Source organism: Cupressus sempervirens, chromosome 9 (assembly GCF_028749045.1).
Source record: "Cupressus sempervirens isolate cs-2001-9-10 chromosome 9, ASM2874904v1, whole genome shotgun sequence".
NCBI lineage: Eukaryota > Viridiplantae > Streptophyta > Pinopsida > Cupressales > Cupressaceae > Cupressus > Cupressus sempervirens.
Window position 1 is genome coordinate 472,592,721 of NC_143126.1, and position 27,021 is coordinate 472,619,741.

Sequence of the window (27,021 nt, forward strand, 5' to 3'; positions counted from 1 at the left end):
GATCAATGCAAAGAAAGAGGGAGATATATATATGAAAGAGGGAGATATATGAGATCAGTAGTTAAATACAACAAGACAACGTATACGATCTTGGTGGTAACTGAATTGATTACTTGATCACTTTGGTTTGCCATCAATGCCAAAGAGGGAGATTGTTGGAAATGATTGAAATAATCATAAGAAAAGTTGAGGGAGATTGCTGGAATAAAATATGGAACTAGTAAAGAATGTCCTCAATCATTGTTTTGTCATTGATGTCAAACTTGCTACTTGCAGGGATGACAATTGCTTTAGTGATCCGAATACTATCAATTAGTTGATTGTCAAGGTGGAGGCAATTAATAAGATGTAACTAAAATACCTAGAGAAAGGTTGAAGTTATGATATTGGAATGAAGTACAAGGATAAGCTAAGCCATTGATGAAAGAATGTATTTGATGACATACTAGAAAGAATGGGCACATTGAAACATATCAAAGATTTAAGGTTTTAACAAAGTCTTTTGTAAAGCTCAAACTAAGTTCATTAGAGAGAAGGAGCAGGGCAAGCTAGTAAGAACCGAGCAAGTTCTAGTTAATGCTGAGTAAACTTTAGATGCCTAGTCAAGTTCAGATGCCGAGTAAGTTCAAGTGCCGAGCTGGTATAGGTGCCGAGTAACACAGAGGTGCCAAGCACTAGTAATTCAATAATGCCGAGTTGCTGCATTATTTAGGAAATCGAAGATTAGCCAGATCTATGCTGACAAGGTTGTTATTAAGAAATCTGTGAATTAAAAGGAAGATAAGAATGATGAGTTGGTGGCATAGAACACCATGTAGAATGTTTTTAAGATAAAACTAGCGAAGTTTCAAGAAGAAAAAAAGATATGGGGTAGATACATTGTATCTTACTAATCAATTTTGAAACCCTAAAATTGAAGAGGGAGAATTGAGCGGTAAAGGCAAATCAGACTTCTATATAAGAAGACATAAGTTAATAAAAAAAGGGGAGCGAGAGGGGATAGAAGGAAAGAGAGATAGTGGTCAAGCATAAAAGCATGAAATGCTGAAGAATGTGCCTAAGAGAAGATAGCATAGAAATTATATTTGTATAGATGACTACAAAGAATATTGCATTTGCAGAATGAGTTAGAGGACTCAAGGAGACGAAGCTTGAGAGGAAGACAAGCAGTCAGAACTAAAGAGATTAAAGCCAAGCATAAGGATTGAACTGAAAGTGTGATCTGAAATCTATAAAGTATGTTGTAAGTTATATCAAATCAAAAGATCATTATTGTTACTTTCTAGCAATTGTAACTATAAGTCTAAATCCTATGGACTTAGGTTGGTTTAACAACCATTAGAAAAATCCTTTAACAGGGTGACATTCCAAGTGAATGTTCTAAAGACCTTTAACTAGGCCCATTCCTAATAGTTTGGTGAAATCCTCTAACAAGGTCACATTTAACAGTGTGTTGTAAGCCTTTAACAGGGCAAGCTTTTAACAGGGCATCACTTCAGAAGAGTGAGAATCAAGTAGCATGTTACTGGTGGTTTTTCCCAAATTGGGTTTCCACGTAAATCATTGTGTCATGTGTTGATCTTGAATGTTTTATCATTGCATGTTGATTTACAGTAATTTGCTAATATGATTGATTTAACTTTGAATAGATAAAAAGGGTATGGATTCATTAAAAGTAGTAGAAAGGTATTAATAGGGCATTTGGACCTTCAATAATTGATTCACCCCCCCTCTCAATTATTCTAAAAGAATTCTAACATTCAGATATTCCTTGATCAATTACTATTATTTGAGGAGGTGCACCTTGTCCTTGTGATGTAGGAATAGAGATATCCTTTTGTCCTATTTGTTTCTTTGCTGGCTCCTTAGCAGTTGAAGTCATTGTAACTATGGAATCAACCCTAGTAGATGTATCTTGTGCTACTTGCTCTTGGGGTTGTCCACTTGTAGTTGTTGGAGTATGTGAAGGTGGTTCTTGTCAATTCACCTTCTCCTTTGTTATCTCAACTACAACTTTTCGAAGTTCCTCCTCACTCACCAAGACTAGATTAGTACACAATTATGCTTGTAGTGAATTCTGGTGAAGGATATTTTTGAGATCCTTACAGTCAACAATTTTATATTATGACCAAAGGTGTCAGCAACATCTTGTACTATCACTAAATCCACGGGTGTGGGTGTTACATGTGGAGGGCTAGGAAGTGGCATTTGTGTGTCCTGCACACTTTGATCTATCTGTTGTTGTTCAGCAATTTCCATGTCAATCTTTTGTACATCCTTTTCCATTGTAACCTCTACCTTTTCTTTCTCTCCCTCTTCTTCCTTGACATTTTCATCCACATCATCCTCATCATCATTTCTTCCCTTGAATGGATCTACTTGACCTTACTTCACTATTGTGAGCCCATAGATTACCTTTCACATGAGAGTGGACTTCTTCACAACTTCTTAAGTGTTATTCTGTAGTCTACTAAAGGTGCTATATTTGGGTGCAAATTTTCTCCAATGCTTCTCATTTGCCTTATTTATTTGTCCTTTTGTGAGCTCAAGCATCACATGAGCCAAAGTTGACTCTCTTATTTCTTTCTCCATATTTAGGCAATAGTGCCATTTATTCTCTACAATGGAATATAACTCCCTAGGCATAGTGTTATCTAGTTCAAGTGGAGTATTCTTGAACTTTTCCATCATGGTGTATATGGACTCTTCCACCATGTTTTGTTGATCTCTTGTCAACTTATTTAAAATCAATGCCTTTAAGTCATGAAAAGCTTGTATTGTCCCTAATATCATCATATGTGTTTTCCAAATCAGATTTGGTGGTCTGACTTACCACTCTAAATTTACTATTGTCATCTGATTCTATGCTCTTTTCATCTGATTCTAGAGGGGCCACATATTTTCTCCTCAAATTTTTCTTGGTTGGTCCTCCTTACTCTATGGCTTTATTGTTTTCTTGATTGTTGGCCACCTTTTTTGTGGCTCTTGTGTCAGCCCTTGTTGTAGGTTTTGTTGGGATAGGCTTTGCCTTCTTCTTGCCTTTAGGTTGAGTAGTAGGTTGTTTCTATGCCTTCCTCTTCTTAGGCTCTACCTTAGGTGCTTCCTCTTCTTCTTTCTCCTCAACACCTTCTATTTCTTCAGCATCTTCACCCATTCCTTGGGTTAATGCTAGTGGTTCCTGCCCCTATTCCTCTTATTCCTCTTCTTCATCTTCTTCCTCCTCTACTTCTAATGCCCCTTCTCCAAATCTAGCTTTTAGTTTCTTCACCAATCAATCTTTTTTATTGATGGTGGAAGTAGTCTTCAATTTCATTTCTACTTTGGACTTAACAACATCAAAGATTCCAAAAGGATTTGTATTCTAATCAATCTCCTCTGCTAGCCATGTTGTAATTGATGCAGATGCCTCATCAATATTTATCTCATAGCCAAGAGGTCTAAGCCATCTTACCCTTGGAATGGCTGCTTGAATGTAAGTATAATCAATATCAACAAGAAAAGAAATATCATTGATATGTTTCTCAACTAGAGAGACTAGAATCCTAAGTCTTTGTTTCATTGATTTCTTGAAATCTTCAAAATAACCGATCATGACAGTCTCAAAATTTGCTCCCATCTAATAAATATATTCATTAACTTGCACTGTCATTGACCTGTTTTTCTTCCAAATGACTTTTCCAAAGGAAGGGAGCTCATTCTGTACATAAAAAAATAAACAAATCAAAATTTATCCAAATTTGCATTGTGCACTTTTGGACCTCCTTATAGCTCTTAGGTTTTCCATAATTTTCTATAATTGCAACTCTGCTAGATAATAAGTGTGATCCATTTTCACAATTTTATACCCTACATCCACTAAAATCTAGGGAATATTGTTGAGTCTGCTAGATTGGTAGAATTTGTGGGAAATGACTCTGACTACAAAATCAACAAGAGGGTCTTTGATAGTGTCAATGGTCATTCCTCTCTTGTTCCATTGGGCTCTAGTGTTATTCTTAATTACTTCTTTGGAGTCATTCCTTAGTGTTTTGGGCCATTATATGGTTGGATACCTTGTTACCCTATGAATAATTCTTTTGGATATCTTAATTGGCTCATCTTCTAAGCACAAACTTCCATCTTGTATCCTGCTCAACACAATTCTGATTCATTCTATGTTAAACACTATAGAAAAATCTAGGGCATGGGTTAAGCCCTTCTTCTCAATGATTTAATATTCCTCTTTCAATACCCTATTTTCAAATAATTTATCATATGCTTCCCTAATTTCCATGTCTCCTCTAGTACCTATTTTTTAGTTGTAACATCTCCTAACATCTTGCACTATTACTACCTTAGGGGGAATTATGGATGGGGCTCTAACAAGGTCATTTTTATATGCAACTTTTGGGATTGGTCTAAAATTGGGTTGTTTGATTTTATTGCTCACTAACTAAACTTCAAATGGCTCTTTTCCATGGGTTTTCCCAGAACTTGTGGTCATTTTTGCAATCTAGGGTTTCAATACAATGAAATAGTGAAACGGTGTAGCTCAACACAAGTAGATACCTTGAAATCATTGAAATTATGCCAAAATTGTGTTGAAATCTACTCAAATGCTTCAAAATCCTTTCTGTGCTCTTCTCATTCTTTCTCTTTTCTCGTGATGGTGAAAAATGATTCAAAATGCAATCATATAGCCTTTTCTCATAGCATTTATAGTTGTGCACTCAACTTCTTAAATAATTCTACATTACTTGACTTTCATTGACTTTCCATGACTCGACCTACACTAGAGTTTCTTTTACTCAGGCTCAATAGGAATTACCCTTTTCTCAACATCCACTACTAACTCAGCTTCTACTAACTATGGCAAACAACTCGGCAGATACTAAGGCTTTACTCGACAACACTATCAAAACTTTAACTTTTCATCTCTATTCATGCTTATCTATCCTTTGCAGTATTGATTTAATCTTGGAACTGATGTATGATAAAATAGTTAATATCAGTCCCACACACCTTCTCTTGCTTAGTTGGATGAAGTGTGACCACTTGACCTTTTGGGTGAAGTGATCCCTCCATTAGATGTGCTGCTTCTATCTCTTCTCTTCCATGTCCTATTCATCTCTCCTCTGATGTGTTCAACATCAACTTTTTCTTTCCCTTTGTTGAACTCAGAGTTGGGTTCCTTTTACCTAGTTGGGCAATACTTTCTGATGTGTCTTGTCTTTAGAAAATTGAAACAAGTGGTTTGGATAGACCACCTATTGTAGTTGCCACTAAAGTGTGTTCTTATGTCGTTCTTGGGAATGTGTCCATACTCTTGATATTAGTGACAACTCTACCTAGTGTTGTAGTCCCAATTGTAGTGATGTCCATGGCTATTTGTCTTTGTTGGTTGGTTTGGTGTCCACATAGGCTTTGATCTACATTCAATGGGATCTATGTCCATACTTCTTGCAATTGTAGTAGTGACCTTCAAATCATGGTGTCCTTTTGGTTCTAGTCCTACAGTCATGTGCTTGATGTCCTTGCTTGTTGCACTTGTCATAGTGACCCATGTTCTTAGGTTTTTAATGTTGACTAACATTATTGCTCCTACACACATAAGAGGTATGCCCCTTTTTACCATAGAAATCACAAGTGGGTTTAGTGTTTTACCTTTGTCACTTCTTTCTTCTGCAGTCTTGGATGACTCTCCTTCTTCAGTGTTGTTGTAACCTAGTCCTAAAGTGTCGTTACTAGGTCTTGGTGATTTTAGCAGCTATTCAAAGTACTTAATAGCTTCATTAGGCTTTTTGCAGCTCTCTACAATCTCCTTCTATCTTCTCACGTCATTTTGCAATTGTTCATTTTGCATCATGAGAAGAATGTGCAATTCTTCATTTTGCATTCATCATCTAGTTTAGGTTGTCTAGCTACATCTTGAAAATTCTTGCAAGTTCAATTTAGTTTTCTTCTAGTCTATTGGCAAGGTTTCTCTTGTCATCTTATATCATAGCCTTATCTTCAATGGCTCTTTTCTTCTATTTAGTTACATCACAAAGCATCATGGCTTGTGATTCTTGCTCAATCTTGAGAGATCTAATCTCTCCTACTCTGGCTGTATTCTTCTCCATTAGGTCTTCTATTTCTACATCAAACTCCTTAGAATCTCCATTGAGAAAAACTTTTGAGGTGTCAATCTCCTTGTACTGTGTATCATTCTCAACTATGGAAATCTCTCTTCTTCTCTTTAGGGATTTCCTCAACTCTTCCCTAGCTTCTTCCAAAGAATGTAGAATGAGATGTATTTCAATCTCTTGGTTCTATATTATTTTCCCAAGTTTGTAGAATTTTATATTAAGATCATTTTCTGCAAGTTGTAAGGCTTCTCCTTGTGAGAACCACAACTTTGATACCAATTGTTGGAATTCACAAGTGGGAAGATTTACTTGTAAGAGGCGTGGTGAATCAGAAGTAACCAATTTTAACCTCTAAAACTTTTAGCTGAAATAAATCACATGCATGTTATCATATCTAATAAACATGAAAATAAAGACATACATGAAAACACATCACACAAGATTTGATCACCCACAAACCCTGCAAAATTAGAAGGTAAAACTGGGGTAGGGATGACACCCACAACTTATCACTGCAACAATATGTAACTAATTAGTGTTACAAAGATTCGAGCATCATCAATGGTTTTCCCTATGAGAGGCCTACCCTATTAAAGACTCAACACTCTGTTAGAAATGCACCTGTCTAAAGGATTTTGCAAACATTCACTTGGAATGTCACCCTATTAAAGGATTTACAATATGGTTGTTAAACCAACCTATCAGCATAGGATTTTCATTCTCCTAATAAAATTGTTAGCAATTATAGTAGAATGTTTGACCTAATTACTTACAACCTTCTGTTGTTGATTTCAGATCAATGTTCTGTCCAATCTGTTATGATCCTTCCTAATCTAATGTATCTTTTTTTGATGTCCTAATGCTCTCTTATGCTCTAATTGATCTGTCAATTCCCCTATTTCACTAAGTCACCCTTCTACTCTTCACTCTCTTTCACTCTCTACTTGAGCTTCTCAATTGGACTCAACCCTTTTCAACAACACTTGAATCATGAGGCTTCAACCTTCTTCAAAAGATTTCATGACTTAGGTTTTTTTATGAATCTACTGATGAGATTCATTCATTTTTCATCTTTAGTATTTGAATTATTTCATTGGTTGCATGTAGAATACATAGGAACTCTAAAAGATTCAATCTTATCTTCTAGAACTTGAAATATATCTATTAGTTGGCATGCAACATGATTTGCACCTGAGTTTCTAAAGGTACAAACTCATATGCCAATACTTTGTCACTCGACGCATACTGTTTCTTGATTCTCAACACATACTGATTATTGGTGCTTGACACATATAAAAAAATTGTCTTGCTCGACACCTATACTTCAGTGAGCACATATAGTGACTTGGCACATATACTGGCTTAACATCAATTGTTATTGGACACTTGAAACTTGCTTGGCACTATCTATCTTCTTAGCATCTAAATAGCTTGGCACCTATTGAATTTATAGCTCGACACATATTGTAGCTCAGCATCTATATTATAATCGGCATCAACTTAGAATTTTTTTAAGTGTGTTGACACTCAATTTTCAAAACCAATCTAAGACAAACACCCTCGTGGTGCCATCACCCAACATATGAATGTGATTCTTGTTCACCTTGGGATTTGGCTTTTCAAAGTTTTTGTACTCTATCATTTTTTAATTCTTCAATTGACATCTACTTCATTTAGTAGAGATGTGTAGTTAATTATACTTTCCTATTTTGTTCTACTAATTAGTACTCAACTCGTGTGAGCTATCTTGTGTTTTCTATGTGAAGGTTTTAATTCATATCTTCCAGCTCATGTGACCTGAGTGGTGTTTTAATGAGACTGATTTCATATATCTTTTATCATAATGGCTATTGAGTAGGAGTGTTTTAGTGCATTGACCCTTGCTATTCTTGTGGTTTTTGGGGTGGTCACTTTTGGGGTCTACACTTTCTTTGAGCTATCTTTCATTGTGGAAGTTTTTGTAATCCTCTTGGTCATCTGGGTTTCTAGGTGATTACTTTTGGCTTCTACTTTTTTTATCCATTCTTCATTGATACTTATAGCTTCATCATGTTGAGTTACCATAGCTCATTGGTTAGAGTAAGTTACCCAATGGATGTTTGTTCATCTTGTTCTTTTCTACATATGGAATATTATCCTAGGAATTTTAGGATGTTTTTGAAGTTGGAAGATTGGGAGAGGCCTTTTCTTGGTTGTATTAAGGATGATATGTTAGGTACAATGTTCTTCTATGATCATTCTCACATTCGTAGAGGAATCAAGTGGATTATTGGGCATGAGATTCTATTTCCTTCTAGTAAAAGATTAATATATCCATCCCACATTCTATCAGATTTTCTATCTAATGGTATGTATTTATTGTAGTCCCCATTTCATTTGGAGTTGATAGCTACTAGCTTTATTAGACTTGCTTATTTGCACGGGGATAAGCTTACTAAAGCCTAATAGAAATATGATCTTTGGAGTGGTACTGCCCTCATTGGGAGTTTGTTCCATCATCATGCACTCTTCAGTAATCATAGTGTTTACATGGTTTATGAGACTATCAAAAAAACTCTAGAGAGACAATCTTTTCATCCTATGAAAGATGCATTGCAGCAATATGGTGGTGGCTTACAAAAAAATTGTGTCAATAATGTGCATTAGATTTTCTTTACTTTATTAGATTTTTTAGAACATGAACCTTCTCAGGCCTCTGCTCCACCTGTGATTAATCCTTCTTTTTCCACTCCTTATCTTACTCTTAAGATTGGTAATTTTGTTCCTTGGTAGGGGATATGGAGGAATAATTTTACTTGGTTGGTTTTTTTTGGTTTTTTTTGTTTTTGTGTTTTCCACAATTTTTGTGTGTAGGTTTCTTCATGGAGCTACTTCAGCAGATGGATTTGTTGATTGGCTTGGATTTGTACCAATATTTAGTTGATATTTGGTGGCACTTCATACTGATTTTATATGTGTATACTTGTACATTCTAGCTAAATGTTTCTTCTTTTCTTCTTCTTCTAGTATATATTGTAATTTGGATGTCTCACTCTTGGAACATTATAACTATGTGACTTCCATCTTCTTTCCCTCTTCTTTTTCTTTTTTCCTTCTTCTTGATGGGGTAATGAATCAAGTTTTTCTTCCTGATTCTTTTCTTGAGGAGCTTTGTATCTTAGAATCAGTATAAAATATAAAATGTTAAAATTTATATATATATATATATATATATATATATCAAGTGCGGTGCGTTTGTTACTATTGTTAAAAAAAAAATCAATTATTATCATAATAATTTTAAATTTATTAAACTTTGGAAAAAGTTTCCCAAAAAAGAAACTTGCCAAAAATAGAAACTTTCCAAAATGGAAACCTCCTGAAAATGGAAAATTTCTAAAAATAGAAACTTGATACGAAATAAAAAATTTTCCAAAATAGAAACTTGCTAAAAATAGAGACCTTCCCAAAATGGAAACCTACTAAAAATGAAAACTTTCTCGAAATGGAAACTTACTAAAAATGGAAACTTTCCAAAAATAAAAACTTACTAAAAATAGAAAGTTTCCAAAAATGGAAACTTTGCAATAGGAAATTGGTAGAGAAACCCAGATCAAACAGTTAAAATCTATCAAATAAAATTCATTTTCTTTTCCAAACTCAAATCTTGATTTCAACACCCCATTATGAAATACCAAAATAATCAAACAAGGGTTTTCAATTTAACTCTTTCTCAGATGTATTTAAGAGTAGAGAACAACAAATTTTAACATGAGGGTTTCAAATCTCTATTTCTCATATATAGATAATCGAACAAAAAACAATTAAAATATATGACAAGGGTTTTAATTTTCTTTAATTCGTTCATGAACATAATCAAGAATATGAAATAATAAATTTCAATCACAAAGGTTTCAAATAATTCTAAAAGTTCTAAGAACATATTTAACTAGTCAGGAAGAAGATATAAAAATTGAAGAATGTAAATAAACTGTACAAACTAACCACAAGATTCTACTTGAATCTGATGCTAATTTGACAACACACAAAGCACGTAAGAATTTTCCTTTCTTTCTAAAAACCTCCTTTTCCAAAATTGCTCCTCCAAAACCTGTGTAATTGCAAAATGACCTCTAGATCTTTGATAACAAGTTCTCCCTTAATTTGTGCAATCACAAGAGGGAACTCACTAATCAATTATTGTTTATTACTTTATTACCTTTTACCTTTTCAAATACCAACTTTTAGATATTTAATTACAAAATGTCTTAACTTAAAATATCTTTATTAAATAATTAGCTTTCTCTCTTTAATTAATTTATTATATTTTAATTTCATGCATAAGCTGTGTGCAATTTCATTATAATGAACTTTATTAAATTATGTTTTCTATCTCTTGTTAATTACGAGATGTTTTCATAATATATTTATTAATTTAGCTAATAATATTATTTAGAGTTTATTATTAAAATAAAACTCCAAAATAATTATTAAGGTAAATAAATATAAATATGCCTTAATTAGAAATTTGATAAATCTTTAAATTTAATCCTTTTATTTAATTAATTCACTAGATGTTTTCAATAATATATTTATTAACTTAATTAATAACATTATTTAGAGTTTATTATTAAAATAAAACTCCTAAACAATTATCATCAAATTAAATAAATATAAATACATCAAAAATAGAACTTTAATAAAATCCTTGAAATATAAATCTTTTATTTAATTAATTTCTCAATTAATTAATATAGTAAATATCAAATTTCTTTGTAAAATTTACATTAAATTAAATTATATAATTATCTTTTAATTTGACTCAATTATAACAAAAAATCACCACATGTCAACAAGACGGAATACAAAATCCCATCATATAGAATGTAAAACTAAATGAAACACTAGGGTCAAAATTACAAATTCACATCACTTGTCAAATTTGGAAAGGTGAAACTAACTCAGATACTTGTACTATTTTTTTAGGACAATTGGCTTAGGTTAGGATTTGGACTCAAGAGTTATCTCCCCACTTATACCATTGAAATACTATGATAGGGTATGTTCATCCTGGCAATTTAGGGAAGTTCATGCCCAGTACCTATAATCTGCATAAAATACAAGCATGTACAAACACAATACTCTAAATTAAACAGGCAATGGTAGGAAGTGGTTCACTGTCTAGATCTTGACTAGTAGGTGACTACGACTCCCTTCCTCAATCACATCATAAATGTCACACATAAATAAAACATACATGCAAACCATACACATGCAATATGGGGTAAGTATCCATAGAAACACATATAATTAATCCATCTATCTAACCATCAAAAGATAACTAAAATCACTAGTGAACATATATATATCATCATTGAAATGATAAACATAAACGCATGAAATAACTTAACAACTCATCACCTAAATCAATTGAGTATGAAATGACATATAATCAAACTTGGTAACCAAGTACCGATAATCATAAAACATAATAATAGAGTAGGCCTAAAAGAATCTAGTACTACAATAGAAAACTCAAGTAGGGGTAGCATTATAGGAGAACTTGATCCCGACCCTTCTCTAACTTCTATTACTTTAATTTCTATAGGGAGTGATCTTGAGCCATCTCCAACATTCATTATTTGGGATTCTACAGGGAAAGATTATGATCATCCTCTGATTTCTTCTACTTGAACTTCTTTAGGTAGTGATCTTGAACCTTCTCCAACATTCATTGTTTGAGATTTTGTAGGGAGCAATCTTGACCCTTCTCCCATATGTACTTCTACTTTTGTTGAGCCTCCTTCAACATTGTCTTCACCTTCACCTTGTTGATTGTCTACAACACGTTTATAAATAAATCAAATTAGATAAAATAATAAGATTGACACATAATTAAATTTAATACCATGAAAAAAAATTATATATATATATATACACCTTAATTATTTTGATGATAATGTGTCAAAATTTTGTGAAGATTTCTTTATTCTGCTTCATGAGATCTCTTCCTTGCATGTTTTCATTGTCTTCCTTTCCTGTTTCCCATCAAAATTTAAAAAAGTCAAAAAATTGTGGTTGCCTTCAAATTTGCATTTACTTTATAAAATTTTGCTTCACTTTCAAGCATTTTTCCTCAATGCGAAAGTGGCCTAATTATGTGTTTGGGAAATCACACTTGTTTTGTACATGTTTGTGTGAACACACGAAAATAAAATTATGGCCAACAATTTTTTTTGGCATATGTGTTTGCACATACATATGTTTGTTACCTCTGGTTTTACCACCAAGGACTTAAATTTGAACGCAGGCTTATTCAACGGTTAGTCTCAGAGTTGGTATTTTAATGCTACGACCCGTGAGTTTTTTGGCCGTCAGATCTGAGTAGACCGACGGTTAGCGCCATCGCGCTATAAAGAAAATGCACATATTTATGATAGCGGGATGACACCCTCAGGACATGTTGTAGAGGTGGGTCCAGCATTCGGCGGGTCGAAAAAGTTCCACGGTGCCTTGTTCGCTATGTCGTTATCGCATATCAGTCAGAAAATCTCCATAGCGACATAGCACCCGACATAAATAATCATGGCAACAAGTTTTAATAACCGACGTGATCAGGTGTTTCGGATGGCAAATCAGAAGGAACCACGTGTAACCAGGCCAAAATTTCTGTTAGCACGGCTCACACAGTTGGGGTCTATGATCTCCACCATCAGATCGGCTTGGATAAATGGTAAGCACCATCGCGCCATGACGGAGATGCGTGAGGGTTATGATAGCAACATTGCGCCCTGATGCCACGTGTCAGGTGGGGCCATGTCACAGGGCAATACTAGGTGTGTCGACATGGCAGGCAGAAGTACGAAGTGCGATGGTCCTCTCCACCGTCGGATTGGATTGCACCAACGGATGGCGCCATCTTGCTATGGTGAGGATGTGCAGATTTTATCATGGTGACATAGCGATCATCCACCACGTGGATCGACATGGGCCAGGTCTCACCAAGGACTGCCTGGTGTCATTTAGGGTCCGGTCGCAGGTTGCAGAGTACAGTAGGTCAGAGGTTTCATGGTGGTAGGCTAAAAGGTTCACGGCCTGGAGGTTTCAAAAACACGGTGAGGCACTATGGCGCCAATGGAAAACCAATGCATTTTTTGATGGTGACATAGCGCCCAAACAGAAAGTTCACCGTGGAGAGGAAGTATCAGGCAGATGGGTCCCGTCGGTACTCTGCAATGCAATTTGTCAGCTCAGTGTCAAGATAGCGAATCAAATGGGGACACATGTAAATCTCAAGGCACGCTGTTAGTGGGTGCTATGGCCCTATGGGATTTTGGTCTCAATTTTTGCATAGCGACATGGTGCCTAGCTAACACGTGGTCAAATTGCGGATCAGGTCTTGGGTTGCCAGCTAGTCTTCATCGAACCAAACAGGGAAGTGCCACGTGTATGAGTCAGTGCACGGCGTACAGTGGGCTCGAAAATTTAATAAAGAAGGTGGGTCGCGGGAGGTCAAGCTTTTGTGACCGTCAGATTGGAAATGGATCAGTGGCAGGCGCCATCTCGCCATGGCGAAGCTGTGGGTTTTTTAGCATAGTGACTTGGCATCCCTTTTGCCATGTGTCGGTGGGGTCAAGTCTTGCCAAGATGCATCCCAGAGGTGGTGCCAAACAAGATGGGCCCAATCGCAGATTGGAGGGTCCACGGCGAATCAGGAATTGCCACATATGCCAGGTCAGGGCACAGACATGTTGTGGTACCAGTTTCTTGACGCAACCAACATGTTGCAGAGGTGGGTTCTACATCGTCAGATCTACAGGGATTAGCAGCAGGCGCTATCTTGCCATGGAGAAACTGCGTGAATTTTATGATAGCGAGTTAGCACCTGTGCGCCACGTGTCCTGGTGGAACCATGTTTCATACAGTTGGCACAGTAAGGACTAAGCAATCGTCAGACCAATAGGGAAGTGCCACATGTGCCGTGGGCCCAGTGATTTACAAGGGAAGAGGTTGCAGAATGACAAGTCTCCATGATCGTTGGATCGAGGCCGATCGATGGTAGGCACCATTGCGCTATGGCGAAGATGTGCAAGGGTTATGTTGGTGACACGACGCCTTGTCGACATGCGTCCTACTGGCGCAGTAGGATGGTGGTTGGCGGTCAGTGTAACTGTCACCATCATGATAGTATTTAGGGTGGCGCGGTTAGTCCAATGAAGGGTGGTCAATCGCGGGACAACCTCCAGGTGGCAAAATAAAGAAATGCAATTGGCCCGCACGGCCTAGTTAACGCATAGGGAGCACAGTTGACCTTTTGACCTCGATGGATTCATGAACTAGGAGGCGAAGATAATTGATTTTGTCGTGCGATCTGATCTCCATGATCAATCTCGACCTACCAGAGTAAATGTAAAACACAGAATGACACTCCACCCACCCATTAATCCATCTACCTGGTCGGAGCGCAATTATGGCACCGTTTTCGGTCTTCTCAAGACATTATTGGCAAAGGAGATCAAATTTTCTAGAGATTTTTTCCATGATTGTCTTCTATGGTACTCAATGGCAGGTAGTTGTAGGGTCATTACAGCCAAGAAGATCTCAGTTACGCCTAAACTATAAAAGCAGATTTTGTACATTTTGTAAAGGTGGACTCTTCCTGATTTTCTCTGCTACTGCTTGTAGAATTGCAGTGTAGAATCCCTGTGTCTTTGAGCTACATAGCATCCTATGTCATTCTTTTTAGTGGTCAATGTGTATGTGCTTCATTTTGCCTCTCATTGATGCATTATTGAGATTAGTGGTCCACATACTGTATCTATCTTTGGCCTATTGAATAATATACAAGTGAAATCTTCTTTTCCTGGTGTCATTCAGTTGGTTTCCTGATCTGTATGTGATTATTGATTGATATAAGTCTGGACGTGTATGACTTTTGGATGTTACCCTAGTTCTGTAGTGCATATATGGGCAGGAATGAGTCTGAACACTCTGTTTTGGTGCATCACCACCTTAGATTAGACTAGGTAGATTTGCTTTAGTGCTCTCTTTCTCCCTTTTTCTTCTAAGAATAGATAGCTGCGCCCTGACAGTAAGAGGAGGCCATCCTTCTCCGGAGACTCAACCTCATAGTTCAAGTCCCACAGCTTGGAGGTTGTTTCCATGTTTCACTAGGTTGTCCTGCATAGGCCTTGGACAAGGGTGTAAACCTAAGTGACAACAATTTTTGGCACGCCCGATGGGACTCATATCAGAAGATTTAAGGTCTACTAGTGTCAAGAAGAGAGAATTCTAGGGATCAATGCTGAAGAAGTAGTGCTAGCTTTAGTATATAAGCCTTCAAGAGGCTGATCTTTCAAGTACTTGGTGACTCTGAACATCAATAAATCTAGTTTCAGGCTAAGTTGTAGAAATTCATGCCCAGGGCTAAAACAAGGGCATCTTCTAGAGGTAATTTTCAATATCAAGAACTCTCACTTTTGAATCCTAGAAGAAGGAGGACTAGAGCTTCATTATCACCAGTTAGAGGTGGAATAATAGTTAATATACCTGTAAGATCTATCTCTACTCCTCCTACTATTCGAACTCAGCCTAGATTTCCATCTAGCCTCATCAATAGAACGCTTGTCTATATGGCACACCCAAGGATTCATGCTTTTGCCACCTTTAATGGTGGAAACCCTCTATTGTTAGCCCAAAGACATGATATACCAATAGCTGTACTAAAAAGCATACCCAATTTTACTGGTGAAACTTCTATTTCCCCTTTAGAGCATATCCAAGAGGTAGCAAATGTTTGTAATATTCATGGTATTACAGAGGATGATGTTGCTATCAGACTTCTAGCCTCATCTTTAAAAGGAAAAGCATTACAGTGGTATAGAGGCTTAGCTCATGGTTCCATAATTGATTGGGATGGACTAGGAGTAGGATTATGAAAACATTTTGATGATAAGAGTGACCATTTGTCACTATTAGAGCAACTGACTACAATAAAAAGAGCCCCCCATGAATGTATGACTGATTTTAACTACAGATTCCAAAAGAGATGGGATAGAATACCTACTATAGTAAAACCTACCCCTGGTAATGCTTTCTTGCATTACCTTAGAGCTTTCAACAGTGACATTGCCACTACAATCCAAACTATGGGGGGAGATACATTACCAAATGCTTATGAGACAGCCATAAAAGCTGAGAACATCCTAATACAAGGAGGAAAGTTGGCTCCAAGACCTCCTATGCCCTTCTTTTCGGATGTCCCCAACCACCAACCAATAATAGCTACCCTTCCTACAATTCCTACATCACAAGCCCTTACTCTAATTCCCCAAGCTTCCACATCCTCAAATAGAATAGATGAACTCAAGGAAATGCTCCAAGGTCTAGTGCTGAACACAGATAAAAGAGACAAGACCCTGGATAAAAAATTACAAGAGCAGGGGAGGGAGATGAAGGACCAAGGGAAGAGATTAGAGGATAGTTTTTCTCTAATACAAAAGATGAGTAACAAGGTGGTGGCCTTAGAAAGGCAGCAAGCCCAAAGTGGCAAGCCTCCCCAATTACAATATCAGGCTCCAAGTGGTGGTAGGCCTCCTAATCAGTGGAACAGCTCTTTTGATCAGAATAGGCAGAATAGTCATGCTTCTGCTTCAAGCTCAAATCAGAACAGAGCAATAGTCCCTCAAAATAACTTGGCCCAAGATCAAGATTTTTGTCCTTCTTGCAACTATTCTTATACCTATTGCATGTGTCAGAAGGCAAAAATTTTATTTGGCCTTAACTGTCCAGGATCCTACAGTAAAGCAACCATACAAGGAAGATCATACCAAGGAGGCCTCATATATCCAAAGGCAAGGTGATTGCTCTTTCATGAATCACCAGATGGAGGAGCATTGTAATGTAAACCAAGATTTCATTGCTCATAACACAAGAAGTAAGAAGAGAGCTATGGAACATGCTGCTCCTCCTTCTCCTGAGCAGGCCTCAACTTCAAGTGTTACACCTAACACACAGACAGCAAATGAGAAAACAAACACTTCACAACAGCAAAGTCAAGGTCCAAGAGAGGAGAATGCAAGTGATCCCTATGTTGCTCCATCTCAACCTCTCATGAGTGTAGCTCCCAAAGTTTCTACCAAAATTCCTAATGCACCATTGCGTGTGGTAGAGCAAATGAAGAAGACCAATGTAAACATTTCCATGTGGGATGCTGTTGCTACCATACCAATGCAGAGGAAGATGCTGTAGCAAGAATTGGAAAGGATTGAACCCAAGGATCAGTCATCTACCGTGGAGAGTGCCACTATTTTAGTACAACCAGCAGGAGATGTGGAGACAAGTAAAAAGGTTAGACCTCCTCCATTTTATGTTTCTCTGATTATAGGGGGGAAATTAGTCCATAATTGCATGATAGATTCGGGGGCTAGTAGCTCAGTAATGCCTAGGTGTGTTGCTGATGCTTTAGGGATGAAATATGAACCCATTTTTAGGGATGTGTTATAACTAGATGGGAGTACTGTCAAAACCATAGGCATCCTTAGAAGTGTGGAAATGGCCCTACATGCATGCCCTGGTTGTACTGCGATTCAAGACATATCTTTTGCTGAGGTCAAGCCCTATTTTGCCATCTGTCTTTCAAGAGACTTCACTACTCAAATTGGTGGATTCATATCTGCTGATTGGTCTTATATGTCATTTAAGACCAGATATGGGGCCAATGCTTCAATAAGAGCAGAACCTCAAGCCCTTCATCACACTAAACCCTACACTCCCAACTTCATCAATATGAATTGCCCTATTCTAGAGATGGACAAAAATAACACAATAAACGAGCCTATCACTTCCATAGCAAAGTTTCCTAATTTCTTCTTAGATGAGTGGGAAAATACATGTCAGTTTCAGCCTATGTCGGAAACTCTTGAGACAGGCCTTAGTACATATTGCCTAATAGAGAAAGAGGTTCAAGTTCCTGACCTTGTTAGGACTAATGACGACATAAATGGAGTATGGAGTATGTACTTTGATGGCTCAAGGAATAGAAATGGATCAGGGGCTAGTGTTATGTTGATCTCTCCTGCACAAATAAGATATTATTTCTCTTTTAGACTCCAATTCAGTTGTACCAATAATGTGGCCGAGTATGAATCTTTGATCCAAGGTCTCCTACTTGCCCAAAAGAGGGGAGTTCAAGCCTTGAAAGTATATGGGGACAGTGAGTTGGTAGTGAACAAAGTGAGAAATCAGAATATCACCAAAAATGGCCTGCTCAAGTCTTATAAACATAGAGTCTGGGATTTGCTTGAGGGTTTCCAAGCATTTAATATTCGGAGAATTCCTAGGAGAGAAAATAAATACGCTGATAGACTTGCAGCAGTGGGAGCATCTTATGATTTGCCAAGGAATCTTGAGGAAGAAAAGAAACAACAAATAAGGGTGGTGGTAAGGCCTGTTGTTCTTGATAATAATACTCATTGGCAAGTGTTCGAGTCTGATGAGAAAATTGTGAGCTTCTTGCAGAATGAAGCAAAATTTTCAGAGAGAAATCAGTCAAGACTACAAGATCAATATGGTGATCAGATCATTCATCTCAGTTCCAACAAGCTGCCCAAGGGTCTCATTACCTTGGAGAGTGTCTTTAATCCTGATGATCAGTCAAGGGATAAAGGAATGAATCTAGCTGCAGAAAAGGATGACCATGCCCGAGTTACTATTGCTGATGGAAAATCTCTTAACATGGGAAAGGTATGTTTTGAAGCTGAGCAAGAAAATTTCATTCATCTATGTCAAGAGTTTAGTGATGTATTTGCTTGGACATATGATGACTTAAAAGGTTTCGACCCTAGTTTGTTTCAGCATACCATAGATTTGGTTGATAGGGTCAAACCAGTAAGACAAAAATAGAGGCCAATGAATCCCAGGATTGAACCTTTGATGAGGAAAGAGCTATCCAAGTTGATTGAAGCTAACATAATTTTTCCTATTAAACATTCATCATGGGTAGCTAACCTTGTCCCTGTGAGGAAGAAGAATGGAGAAATCAGATTGTGTGTGGACTTTAGGGATCTTAATCAGGCTTCCCTTAAGGATCACCATCCTCTCCCTTCTGTGGAGCAAATTCTGTCCAAGGTCAGTGGGTCAAGGAGATTCTCTTTTCTTGATGGGTTTTCTGGTTATAACCAAGTGCTGGTTAAAGAGTCTGATAGATACAAGACAACATTTACTACTAAATGGGGAACCTATGCTTATTGCAAAATGCCATTTGGATTAACAAATGTAGGTGCCACATTCCAAAAGGCAATGGAGGTAGCTTTCAAAAGATTAATTGACAAGTTTGTCTTAGTATACCTTGATGATATAACTATGTATTCCAAGAATGTAGAAGATCATCTTGATCATTTGAGACAGGTATTTCTAAGATGTAGAGAGTTTGGGGTTTCTCTCAACCCAGCCAAGTGTGTCTTTGCTACAAACCAAGGAAAACTATTGGGACACATTGTATCTAAGGATGGATTGACCATTGATATAGAAAGAACAAAAGCAATACTTGCCCTTCCTCTCCCTAAACACAAGAAGGGGCTGCAAAGTTTCCTTGGTAGGATAAATTTTGTAAGAAGGTTTATTCCTAATCTTGCTACCATGGTGAAACCCCTTACAGCCATGCTCAAGAAAGATATGGTCTTCTCATGGACCAAGGAGGAGAAGGAGATTTTTGAAAAGATCAAGGCAGCCATAGCATCAGCCCCTACCCTCACAAACCCAAATTTTCAGAAAGATTTCATCATCTACACTTTAGGTGGTGAGTCAAGTATTTATGCTGTCTTGACTCAAACAAACGACAAGAATGAGCAGCAGCCCATAGCCTTCTTTAGTGAAGGGCTCAAGGAATATGAAGATAAGTATAGCTTTGTTGAGAAGCAAGCCCTTGCAGTCATTAGAGCCTTGAAGAAATTCAGACACCACTTATCCCATAATAGGATCCATTTTTTGGTGCCCCATGCAAGTGTAAAAGACTTCCTGTTAAACAAACATATCAGTGAGAAGAGAACTGGATGGATCACTAGGGTAATGGAATATGATGTTGACATTCAGATTACCAAATTGGTAAGAGGGAGAGGATTATGCAAAGAAATGTTATCAAGTCAGGATTCAGATGAAGAAGTTGCTATGGTAATTGCAGAGTAGCAGGAGGAAAGAAATGTTAATGCCCCAAAGAGCTGGATGGATGACATGAAGAACTTTTTATCAGGGAATGGATACCCCCATGGATTGGATAGAGCCAAGAGAAGATGATATAGACTACAGTCCATTCCCTATGTTGTGATTGATGATATCCTATTCAAGAGGGATTTTAATGGGACCCTGTTGAGATGTGTTGAAGAGGATCAGGCTAAAAGGATGATTAAAGAACTCCATGATGGCCCTAATGGTGGCCACTTCTCTGTGAGAACAACTGCCATGAAGATCATGAGGGCTGGTTATTACTGGCCATCCTTGTTTCATGATTGTCATAGGTATGTGATAAAATGTGAGAAGTGCACTTTCTTCTCAGGCAAACAAAGACTTGCAACTCTTCCTCTTCATCCTATTCAGGTGGATCAGCCCTTCACCCAGTGGGGGTTGAATTTTATAGGCCCCATTAATCCTTCATCTAGTGCAGGTCATAAATGGATTTTGGCTGCTACTGATTATTTCACTAGGTGGACAGAGGCAGTTGCCTTGAAGGATGCTACAGAGGCATCAGTTATTGAATTCCTTGATGGAATTGTATCTAGATTTGGTGCTCCTTCTACTATCATCTCAGATAATGCCAAATATTTTGTTGGAACCCAGATTTGTGCATGGGCAATGGATCATAACATCTATTTGAGCACATCATTGAACTACTATCCTCAAGGTAATGGTTTGGCTGAATCTTCCAACAAGAATCTGATCAGAATCATAAAGAGAACAATAGAAGACAACCAGAGGGCCTGGCATAAGAAGCTAAGAATTGCTCTATGGGCTGATAGGATAATGCCCAAGAGATCTATTGGGAATTCACCTTTTGTGCTGGTATATGGTAGGGAGGCTAGACTCCCAATCTCATTGTAATTCCCATCCTTGGAGTTGGCTCATCAGCTGGAACTAATTGAAGATGATGCCATGTCAATAAGAATGGCAGAACTAATTGAACTGGAAGAAAAGAGAAGCAAAACTATGCAAACTCTAGAGACACGTCAGTAGCAGATGAAGAGGAGCTTTGACAAGAAGGCAAGGGCTAGAATCTTCAGAGAAGGAGATTTGGTTCTCAAGTGGGATTCAGACAGAGCAAAACCAAGAAGACATTCCAAATTTGATGCATTATGGAGTGACCCTTATCTGATCTCCAATTGCAAACCGGCAAATGCATTCTGACTAAGCAGACCCAATGGTGAAATTTTGCCCATTCCAGTCAATGGGATCTATCTGAAGCCCTGTTTCTAAAAGTTTGGGAATCCATGTACATAAGTAGTTTAGTTCTTTCTGTTTGTTCCTATTTTCCAATAAGTGCGCATGCACAGAGTTTCTCCCTTGAGTTGCCAGCTTCTGAAGTTTTGACAGTTTCAGGTCGCAGAGGAGTTTCTATCTTTTTTGTTTCTAGTTGCAGGGACAGAGCCAGAGTTCAAGGGTTTTTTAATGTTTTGATTTCCTCATTTAGGGTTAGGGTTTCTTGTAGCTCTCAGTTTCGTACCTTCTAGGCCCTCTTTTTTGACTCCATGGCCCAATGGATCATTCTCAGGCACTGGTCATGCATTGAGCAGGCTCATGCCCCCTGCGAGTCACCAAAAGTGTTACCTCTGGTTTTACCACCAAGGATTTAAATTTGAATGCACGGCTTATTCAACGGTTAGTCTCAGAGTTGGTATTTTAATGCTACAACCCACAAGTTTTTTGGCCGTCAGATCCGAGCAGACCAACGGTTGGCACCATTGCACTATAAAGAAAATGCACGATATTTATGATAGCCCAATGACGCCCCAAGGACACATTGCAGAGGTGGGTCTAGCGTTCGACGGGTCAGAAAAGTTCCACGGTGCCTTGTCCGCTATGTCGCTATCGCATATTAGTCAGAAAATCTCCATAGCGACATAGCGCCTGGCGGAAATAATCACAGAAACAAGTTTCAATGACCGACATGATCAGGTGTTTCGGATGACAAATCAGAAGGAACCACATGTAACTAGGCTGAAATTTTTGTCAGTATGGCTCATACAGTTGGGGTGTATGATCTCCACCATTGGATCAGCTTAGATCGATAGTAAGTGGCATCGCACTATGGCGAAGATGCATGAGGGTTATGACAGCGACATTGCACCCTGATGCCACGTGTTAGGTGGGGCCGTGTAGCAGGGCGATACCAGGTGTGTCGACATGGCAGGCAGAAGTACAAATTGCAATGGTCCTCTCCACCGTTAGATTGGATTGCATCAATCGATGGCGCCATCTCGCTATGGCGAGGATGTGCAGATTTTATCATGGCGACATAGCGATCATCCGCCATGTGGATCGACAAGGGCCAGGTCTCACCAAGGACTACCAAGTGTTATTCAGGGTCCAGTCGCAGGTTGTAGAGTACGGCAAGTCAAAGGTTTCATGGTGGCAGGCTCAAAGGTTCACGGCCTGGAGGTTTCAAAAACACGGCGAGGTGCTATGGCGCCAACAAAAAACCAATGCATTTTCCAATGGTGACATAGCGCCCAAATGGAAAGTTCACCGTGGTGAGGAAGGATCAGGCAGATGGGTCCCGTCGATACTTTGCAACGCAAATTTGTCAGCCTAGTGTCAAGATAGTGAATCAAATGGGGACACATGTAAATCTCAAGGCACGCTATCAGTGGGCGCTATGGCACTATGGGAATTTGGTCTCAATTTTTGCATAGCGACATGGCGCCTAGCTGACACATGGTCGCTCTGCGGATCAGGTCTTTGTTTGCCAGCTAGTCTTTATCGAACCAAATGGGGAAGTACCATGGGTATGAGTCAGTGCACAACATACAGTGGACTCGGCTATTTAATAAAGAAGGTGGGTCATGGGAGGTCAAGCTTTTGTGACCGTCAAATTGGAAATGGATCGGCGGCAGGCACCATCTCGCCATGGCGAAGTTGCAGGTTTTTTAGCATAGCAACTTGGTGCCCCTTTTGCCATGTGTCGGTGGGGTCAAGTCTCACTAGGATGCGTCGCTGAGGTGGTGCCAAACAGGATGGGCCTAGTTGCGGATTGGAGGGTCCACGGCGAATTAGGAATTGCCACATATGCCAAGTCAGGGCACGGACATGTCGTGGTACCAGTTTCTTGACACAACCAGCACGTTGCAGAGGTGGGTTCTACATCGTCAAATCTACAGGGATTAGCGGTAGGTGCTATCTCGCCATGGAGAAACTGCATGAATTTTATGATAGCGAGTTAGCGCCTGTGCGCCACGTGTCTTGGTGGAACCATGTTTCATACAGCTAGCGCAGTAAGGACTAAGCGATCGTTAGACCAATAAGGAAGTGCCACATGTGCCACAGGCCTAGTGATTTACAAGGGAAGAGGTTGCAGAATGATGAGTCTCCATGATTGTTGGATTGAGGCCGATCGACGGTAGGTTCCATCACGCTATGGCAGAGATGTGCGAGGGTTATGTTGGCGACACAGCACCTTGTCGACACGTGTCCTGCTAGCGCAGTAGGATGGCAGTTGGCGATCAGTGTAACCGTCACCATCATGATAGTATTTAGGGTGGCGTGGTTAGTCCAATGAAGGGTGGTCGACTGCGGGAGAACCTCCAGGTGGTGAAATAAAGAAATGCAATTGGCCCGAATGGCCTAGTTGACACGTAGGGAGCCCGGTTAACCTTTTGACCTCAATGGATTCATGAACCAGGAGGCAAAGATAATCAATTTTGTCGTGCGATCTGATCTCCATGATCAATCTCGACCTACTAGAGTAAATGTAAAACACATAATGACACTCCACCCACCCGTTAATCCATCTACCAGGTCAGAGCACAGTTATGGCACCATTTTCAATCTTCTCAAGACATTATTGGCAAAGGAGATCAAATTTTCTAGAGAATTTTTCCATGATTGTCTTCTATGGTGCTCAATGGCAGGTAGTTGCAGGGTCATTACAGCCAAGAAGATCTTAGTTACGCTTGAACTATAAAGGCAAATTTTTTACATTTTGTAAAGGTGGACTCTTCCTGATTTTCTCTGCTACTGCTTGCAGAATTGTAGTGTAGAATCCCTATGTCTATAAGCTACATAGCATCCTGTGTCATTCTTTTCAATGGTGAATGTGTATGTGCTTCATTTTGCCTCTCATTGATGCATTATTGAGATTAGTGGTCCACATACTGTATCTATCTTTGGCCTATTGAATAATATACAAGTGAAATCTTCTTTTCCTGGTGTCATTCAGTTGGTTTCTTGATCTGTATGTGATTATTGATCGATATAAGTCTGGACGTGTATGACTTTTGGATGTTACCCTAGTTCTGTAGTGCATATATGGGCAGGAATGAGTCTGAACACTCTGTTTCAGTGCATCACCGCCTTAAATTAGACTAGGTCGATTTTCCTTAGTGCTCTCTTTTTCCCTTTTTCTTCTGAGAATAGATAGGTGCGCCCTGACAGTAAGAGGAGGCCGGCCTTCTCCGGAGACTCAACCTCGTAGTTCAAGTCCCACAGCTTGGAGGTTGTTTCCATGTTTCACTAGGTTGTCCTCGCATATAGGCCTTGGACAAGGGTGCAAATCTAAGTGACAACAATGTTCATGTGAACATTTAAAATATGTCTGCATGAAAACAATGTTCATGTGAACATATTTTTAAAAAACTTTGCTATTATCTTAGAAAAAAGGGAAAAAATGGTGTTTCGACCCTCAAAATTGGGATAAAATAATCTCTTGCTATAAATAAAAAATTTCAAATTGTGGTACTCAGAGAAAGCTTTCCAAGAACTATAATTTTAATACATACTATATTCATTAAGAGTTTCAAATATGAGTTTAACTCATTATAGTTTGATTAATGATTGAACATCAATTGACTTTGACGCTTTGGGGAAAATTATAAATTAGGCCAGTTATTCTTTGAAAAATCTCTAGGAAATAGGTTACTGAGATACCTTTCTATTGAGAAAAATAATTTTGATTTATGATATTTTGATTTCAAGTTATCCTTGTCAAAATGAACATATGTCTAAATTATGATTCATCTCACTTAAAAACTTCATAAGCTATACAATATTCAACCAAACTAAATCAAACCAAATGGATCCTCTAAATATTGAAATCCAACATTGAAATAATTACATAATTATCATTTGTAGAAAAATATTTATACTTGTTAAGCGGACTACCACTCCTTAAAAATTGGTATCTTTCATATATACCACTTTTTGGGGGCAAGGAAGAAAAAATTGACTTAAATATTTTTAAAAAAATTAGAATTAAAAAATGTGGTTACAAAGTAGGAACAATGTAGTATAAATCACTAGTTTATGTCATCTTCAAATAATTCATAATTTTAGAGATATAGTCACCCAAATGTGAGGTTTGTTTCAAAAGTGTTGATTTCAATATCAAAATTGGTCAAAAAGTGGTACCCACTATTATGGGGTCACCCAATATTAGATGTCAAATTTTATCACTTGGGTATGTACAGGATCATGGTCAACGAAACTATGCCCTTAAGTGCGAATAAAAATCCAGAAAATTAGATTTATGTCAACCTGACATGCAATTTTCTACTTGTTATTAACTTTATATCAAAAAGGTGAGAGAAAATAATCTGTAGCAAACTGAATCTAGTTTCTAAACTACTAGGACTTATCTCAAAAAATAAAAATTTACTATTCAAAATTTTGAATTTTAATGCAATATTATTAAAATTTTAGAACAAAAATAAGAAGTAGGTGTATGTTTGACCACCTTAATCAAAATCAAATGATAATATTTTTAAATAATATTCTAGATATAAGTATTAGACTCATGCCTAGATGTGACATATATTTTTGGGTATTTTTATTCTAAATAAATAATAAATAATTAATTTTTTACTTAAGTATTTTTGGAATTAAAAAAATCTCATGTCTGACCACCTTAACTAATTCAAAACTCTATAAAATTTATTTTTTCATTTTTTTTTCCTTATAGTAGAAGAAACATAGAATGTGATGCATCTTTTGGATTTAAAAAATGTTGTACCAATTGAAAGTTATAGTTGTTTTTCAAGTAGTGTGTTAGTTAGCACTTTATACGTAACTCTATTAGAAACTAAGTAATAACTCCTTACTAAACTCATAATATGAAAAACCTTACATTTATGATGAGATAAGAACATTCTTAAGAAACCCTTTTCATTTCATCAAATTTTGGGAAAAAAATGTCATCAGCTACATGTTTGAAGTAAAAGTCACACAAAAATAGGGCAAAAGCACATTTGAAGGATATTTTTTAAGCTGACCATATAGGTTTGGTATCAAAAACTATAGTAGACCTTATAAAGATATTAATTTTTTTCATTTAGTATCAAGGTGGGTGAGAAAAAGTTAGAATAGATTTTGAAATGGTTTGAGATATTTTAGAACTACAAATTTTTCAGATCGCCACTTTTTGGCACACCATGATCCTAAACATACCTAGTTTTAGGTTAAGATTGTGGATTTATATAGCTGGTTAGATCCTTTGCACAATGAGATTCACAATCTTTATCTTATAGGATGCATCTTTAAGATTATCTTTAGGCCAATAGTAAATGTCAGGAATGACACTCTCTCTTATGAGATTAGTCTAAATTTTATGAAATTTCTCAAAGGAGAATCTAATATTCTCTATCATAAGGGTCCACTTAAAGATTGGTTAATTGCTACTCTTAAGTTTGATTGCGCTGTTACATTTATAGTACACCTCATCATTCCATCTTTCTAG